Consider the following 7204-nt stretch of genomic DNA (forward strand, 5'->3'; position numbering starts at 1 on the left):
AGGTGTGGGGAACAACTCAATTAAGAGCAAAAAGGCTGTAGGTTGAAAAGAGCAAACCTAAGACTTGCTGTAAACCCCTTGGCTCTTAGTCCCACCATCAGGGGTCAGGGGCATGAGGAAGTGGGTGGGCCAGGCTCTGATTCTGACCCAGACCCTGGTGGGAGACAGACACACATTTTGACAAACACTCTTCCCCTAATTTTGAAGCCCCTGTGGATTGCAAGGGAAATTTAATCCATATGTCTCCGATTCATTTATACTAAACTCATCAACATGTTGTTTCGAAAGAGCTGTTTTGTGTCCAAAAGCCTTTTTTTAAAAAAAAAAAAAAAGCTCTTAAAACCTCAGGTTTTTTTTCTTTGAAACAGGAAATCATACGCTGCCAAGAGAACAGGAACTTGAACCCTTAGAGGGTCAAACTGGGTTCAAAGCCGCTGCTTCCCCAGAGACCTCCACCAATTGGAGGAGTGTTCACTGCCCCCTTGCCCCGCTCACCTCTCGGGGAGGCAGAGTCCTAAAAGCGGCCAAATTAAACCAGGAGAAGCAGAGGTGGGGGGGCGGGGGTAGAAGCAGTTGGGCTATGTCAGGGTCACACTGTTCTGTTCACAGCCAAGGCTGTGCTCCTCGGAGCCCACAGAGGCCTGCAGGAGGGAGAGAGAGCTGGCCAGGAGTTCCGTTCTGCTTCATTAGAAGTAGCATCTTGACTCAAAACAGAATCCCTACAAGCAGGTTCCTCTGGAAATGGCCCGGGGCCCCTGGCGCGGAGCTCTGTCGTGGGTTTTGGCAAGGTCTCTTGAACGGCAGTGAACTTGGAAGGTCCAGACCAGATGGATGAAGGATGACGCTCTGCTCTGGCTTCCCCTTCCCCCTCGGATGCACCCCTCACCTTGCTGAGCCTTCCCTAAGGTTTCATATCCACAAAGACATCTCTCTGTCCCTGGCCTGGTGAAGCTGGAGGTTATCAAGGGCAAAGAAAAAGAGCGGGTTGATGTCCTTAAACCTCAGAGATGCCTTTCAATGCAGGCAGGGAGCCTGAGAAATACCTAAGCTCTGGCCAGCCTGTGGTCAGGCACGTTCTCTCTCAAAAAGAAAACCATAGAATCGAAGCATGAGCAAGCGTCATTATGGGAATGTGCACAGTCTGCACACACAGCACAGTTGGATGATCTATATTTCAGAGGTTGACAATCCCTGATGGCTTCCCTAGAGAGCAAGAAGCGAATTTAGCGTGAATGCTTATGTTAACTAATTCAAGGGTCAAAAGGGTAGAAAACAAGGTAGTCAATGTCAGATAGAGCAGAGGCAACTTTAGTGCAGCAGAGAAGCTACAGCTGATAAGAAACTCCAATCCTCTTCCCTCCGTCATATCTTTAAAAGTACTTATTTATGTATTTCTTTATTTGGCTGTGTCAGGTCTCAGCTGTGGCATGTGAGATCTATGTGTCATGTGGGATTATTTTCTTGGGTGCACAGATTCTGACTGTGGCGTGTGGGCTTTGTTGCTCCACAGCACATGGGATTTTAGTTCCCTGACCAGGGATTGAACCTGCATCCCCGGCATTGGAAGGTGGATTCTTAACCACTGGACCACAAGGGACGTCCCTCTTCTCTTCTTGCATTGAGAAACAGGCTTAAAATCAAACATCACCAACATAAGGGATGGGGCTTCTGGAAAGCCCCATTACTCATAGTCAAGGAAGCCTATTACAGTGGGTAAGATGGATTACTAATATTCTCTTTCCTTGTTCCCCCGACTCACTGATGCTCAACTTGGTGGGGTGACCTGCTTTTGGTGGGGTGACATGCAGAGACAGTAATGGGGACAGTTCCAACCCAAGAGAGAAAGAATGTTTCCTTGCACCCCTGTCATCTATCATGAGAAGAACATGCTCTACCCCTTCAGCTGGGGCTCCAGAATGAGAAATACGGACAAGAACAGGACTGACTCCATGGGGCAAAACTCAGCAGAACTCAGCTGGAATTAGCCAAACCCCAGCAAACTCACAGGCATTTATTTCTTATTAATAAATGCTGGTTGGAAGCAACTGAGTTTGGGGATGTTTGTTACCTGGCGTTATACAGCAGTAGCTGACTAAAACATATGATCATAGTCCCTAATGACCAGACTACAAGAAATCAGCTGGGTCAGCTCTGCCTTCTATACAGGACCTATCCTGTGGGCTAGTCTTCTTCCTTAAAAGTGGTCTGCATGGCAGTTGAATCACTATGTTATTATCTGTTTATTACTTCATTCCACAAATATCTATTGAATTAAACTGGGCTGGCCACTGGGAATACAGAGATTAATTAGGACATGGCCATGTCCTTAGGGAACTTACAGGTTACATGACAGACAGTCACACTGAGAAGAGAGACAATGGTAATGACAGAACAAGTCTAGGATCTTGAAGCTCTGCAGTCTAAGAAGTTCACCTAAGGCCTTGGGTGAAGTACAGGAGTGGGACAGAGGGTGACTACAGAAGCCTTCATGGTAGGAATGGTGTCTGAGGCCTAAATCCTAAGACATAAGCAAAACTGTTCTCTGTGCAGAGCTCTGCCAACAAATCACACTTTTCTAAGTCTTTGGAGCAGCTGCCCAGTTTCATTACTGTAGATTTAGCCATGAATGCCTCCTTGGTTTATGTGTTCAAACACTCCCCTTGAGCACCTACTACGTGCCAGACCTGCACTGTCTGATTCCATAGTAAGCACTTGAAGGCTGATTAGTCTAAGTTGCAATGTGCTATCATTATAAAAACATACAAGAAAAAAAAAAGGATTTAAGACATCTCATCGATTTTTTAAAAGATTTTTTTTATGCGGATCATTTTTTAAAGTACTGGATTTATTACAATATCACTTATGTTTCATGTATTGGTTTTTTGGCTTCGAGGCCCAGCTCCCTGACCAGGAATCGAACCAACACTCCCTGCATTGAAAGGCAAAGTGTCAAGCACTGGACCACCAGAGAAGTCCCTCATTAATATTTTTGAATTGGAAACATGTTGAAATGATAATATTTTGGATGTGTGCATGCTCAGTCATGTCTGACTCTTTGGGATCCATTAGACTAGCTCTCTAGGCTCCTCTGTTCATGGGATTTCCCATGCAAGAATACTGAAATGGGTTGCCATTTCCTACTCCAGGGAATCTTCCCAACCCAGGGATCAGACCTGAGATGCCTGCATTGGCAAGCAAGTTCTTTACCACTGTGCCACCAATATTTTGGATATGTAGAGTTAAATAAAAAACATTATTAGAATTCATTTCACCTGTTTCTTTTTGCTTTTTTAAAAATATGGCTATTAAAAACTTAAAAGTACGTACATGACCCTCATTATATTCAATAAGATGGTGCTGTGCTAGATTCTAGACCTAAATCAAGCCACACACAGGAGAATCCCCCGGGGGGCTTTTACAAAAATTCTAATCCCCTGTCTACCCCTGCTGCTGCTGCTGCTGCTGCTAAGTCGCTTCAGTCGTGTCCAACTCTCTGCGACCCCAGAGACGGCAGCCCACCAGGCTCCCCCGCCCCTGGGATTCCCCAGGCAAGAGCACTGGAGTGGGTTGCCATTTCCTTCGCCAATGCATGAAAGTGAAAAGTGAAAGTGAAGTCACTCAGTCGTGTCTGACTCCTAGCGACCCCATGGACTGCAGCCTACCAGGCTCCTCCGTCCGTGGGATTTTCCAGGCAAGAGTACTGGAGTGGGGTGCCATTGCCTTCTCTGCAGTCTACCCCTAGACCAATAAAATCAGGTGCCAAGGAGGGGGCATCCAGGCATCAGTATTTTAGTAACTCCCCGGGTGATTCCCCCTGGAGAAGGAAATGGCAACCCATGCCAGTATTCTTGCCTGGAGAATTCCATGGACAGAGGAGCCTGGCAGGCTACAGTCCATGGGGTTGCAAAGAGTCGGACACGACTGAGTAACTAACACACACAACTCACACAGGTGATTCCAGTGTGCAGACAAGTGCAGGAACCACTGTTCAGCAAAATGCCAGAGAAAGGCACAGCCCTTTCACCATGCAGTGGGGACACAGATGCGGCCACTGGTTGTCACTCTCGACAGTGAAAATCACAACGCGCTGGGTCCTCGGGGTGGACAGTTGACCTCTCTGAGCCCTTCTTCCACAAGTGTCTTCTCCTGGGACCCATGGGATCAACGGGACTGACCTCTCCCTGGCCATCCAGAGAGTGGTTTTCAGAGGTCTAGCCTCAGCTCACCCAGAGCCAGGCCCCCTGCCTATCCCTGCATTTCCCCGACTTTCTGGCTGTTAACTTCGCTCTACCTGAGGAGACCCAGCTCATCACATTATTCAGTCACAGAGAGGTTTCCAGCAATGGAACACACACACACACACACACACAACTTATAATTACTCTGCCCACACCGTTCATCTGAATACTAACTGAGGCTCATGTGAAGATACTGTAACAATTAACCTGACTCAGCAAGTTCCCCAGAGGCAAAGTGTGTGCCCCAGGGAGCCAGGAAATGCATCTGTGCATGGAAGCCAAAGAGCTGGCCCTGCAGACTCAGCAAGGTTCACCAGCTGAAAAGTGGGAGGTGGGGGACTCCACAGGGTCACTCAGTTGGGGCTTCTGGTCCCCAAGTGGCCTCGGGGGAAGAGGGGTGTTCCTGGGAGGGGCTGCTCTGCTCTTGGGATCCCATCTTCCTTGCACAGTGGTCCCACGAAGTACCGCTTGCTAGAGGCGCCATCCCTGAAATAAGTTCCCTTCTATCACTCAAGACTTCAGCTCCTTGGCCACAGAAAGCACCACAAAAAGAGGGGGCAAGGACTTCCCTTAGTTAAGGGAAGTGGTTCAGACTCTGCGCTCCAGTGGGAGGGGAGGGAGGCTCAAGAGAGAGGGGATAAGTCTTTTCTCTGTGTCTGAGTCTCCCTCGTTGCCCTGCAAATAGGTTCATCAGTATCATCTTTCTAGATTCCATGCATATGCATTAATATACAATATCTGTTTTTCTCTGACTTACTTCACTCTGTGTAAGAGGCTCTAGGCTCACCTCATTAGAACTGACTCAAATGCATTTCTACCATATGCAAAATGGATAGCCAGTGGGAATTTACTCTATGATGCAGGGAGCTCAAACCGATGCTCTGTCACAACCTAGAGGGGTGGGATGGGGTGGGACAGAGGAGGAGGTTCAAGACATATATATATCAAGACATATATAAGAGGGACATATATATACCTGTGGCTGCCATGTTGATGTAGGGCAGAAACCATCACAATATTGTAAAGTAACTATCCTTCAATTAAAAATAAACTAAAATTTTAAAATAAATAATTTTGTAAAAGGGGGAGAGGGTGTGTGTATATATATATATATATATACACATATATATTGTAATATATATATATAATATTGTATATTGTATATACAATATATATAATATTGTAAAGCAATTTTCTTCCAATTAAAACATTTTTTGAAAAGTCAATCAAAAAAAAAAAAAAAGCCTCCATGATCCCAATGCAGGGGGCATGGGTTCCATCCCTGATCAGAGAACCCCTCCCATATGCCACATGGTGAGGCCAAAAAATAAAATGCACATTCCCATTCATTAAAACTTTTTTTTTTTAAGTGGAGGCAAGAAGGAACTGGAAGTGGATGCAGCCATGAAAAAGCCTGGGCCCTGATGAGATGTCCCTCCCGTGGTCAGCAGGACAGATGAGAGAAACCCAAACCAGGCAACACCCACAGACTGACGGGGGAGTCTCAGAAGGAGGCACCCCACACCAGCATCATCAGAGCCCCGGGGACATCAGACTCAGGAAAGGGTTATCACCTTGACCACGGTTATGGTTTCCTGAGTGCACACCAAACCCCATGCCGCACCCTTGAAGGGCTTCCAGGTTACTATGAATACATTAGGCCTCAATGGAGCTGCTTAAAAATATATCAGTGCTAAGATGTGTTGTGCTGTGTGTGCATGGTGTACTCAGTCGTGTCTGAGTCTTGGGGACCCCAGGGACAGTAGACAGCCAGGCTCCTCTGTTCATGGGATTTCCCAGGCAAGAATACTGCAGTGGGTTGGCATTTCCTTCTGCAGGGGATCTTTCTGACCTGGGGATCAAACCCCTGTCTCCTGTGTCTCCTGTATTGGCAGGCAGATTCTTTACACTAGTGTCACCTGGGAAGCCGTGTGAGATGTGGATAAGTCCTGAAACTTTCGAGGATTTGATTTCCCCAGCTGTAAATTGAAGAAATAAAAGTACCTGCCTCAAGGGGCAGCTGTGAGAAAAGCCAGCAAAACACTTAGCCCAGTGACTGGCTTGAAAGTATCAGCTCCTATATTTATTATAGTAATAATAATAATAATGATTATTACTATCCTCATAATAATAAGTATAGCAATACTATGAGGCAATAAATTAAGAGGCATGACAGACTTATTATCCTCTGTACCCCTGTCATCTGCCCTGAGAAGAACATGCTCTGTCCCTTCACTGGGGCCCCAGAGTGAGAAACACAGAGTGTGGTAATAGTAGCAATATAGTACTAATAGTAATAATATAATAACAGCAGTAACAATAAGAGCATGTAGTAACAGCAGTATAATATATATAAATGTTAGTATACATAAAGTAATATACATATATCTGCATAAAAACATATTATTATAATAGTATAAAATTCAGTAGTAAAATAAAAGCAATGCAATTATGTTAGTGACAATTATTATTGTTAAGCTAGAGCATCATGGAGGGACTTCCCTGGTGGCTCAGCCAGTAAAGAATCCACCTGCAGTGCAGGAGACCCAGGTTCCATTCCTGGGTCAGGAAGAGCCCCTGGAGAATAGAATGGCAACCCACTCCAGCATTCTTGCCTGGAGAATCCCTATGGACAGAGGAGCCTGGCGGGCTACAGTCCATGGGGTCATAAAGAGTAGGACACAACTGAGCAACTAAGCACACATGCGCACACACACACACATACACACACACACGAGCATCATGGAAGCTGTCACGCCAAGCATGGACTGTGAAACAGACAGGCAGCCCACGTGAGCTAGAATTTATCATTCAAGGCACTTGGATGTGGTTGCTATCTTGGAAAGTCCTGCAGCAGAAGATGGCTGAGAATGCAAGTATTAGACAGGGCTCAGTCCTGGCTTGCCTACCTTCTAGCTGTGTGACCTCAGCCAGGCTGCCTCCCCACTCTGACCTTCAGTATCTCC

The 7204-nt window shown here is 46.2% G+C and overlaps 1 protein-coding gene across 1 annotated transcript in view; it reads right to left on the minus strand.

Moving 5' to 3' along the window:
- The window catches only part of NTRK3 (neurotrophic tyrosine kinase, receptor, type 3), a gene marked incomplete at its 5' end in the record, with an annotated part of 300013 nt that overhangs the window by 227453 nt on the left and 65356 nt on the right, over window positions 1-7204 (minus strand). The gene's annotated exons all lie outside the window — the stretch shown is intronic.

This window comes from Bison bison, unplaced genomic scaffold, assembly GCF_000754665.1.
Source record: "Bison bison bison isolate TAMUID 2011002044 unplaced genomic scaffold, Bison_UMD1.0 scf7180017860443, whole genome shotgun sequence".
NCBI classification, from domain to species: domain Eukaryota; kingdom Metazoa; phylum Chordata; class Mammalia; order Artiodactyla; family Bovidae; genus Bison; species Bison bison.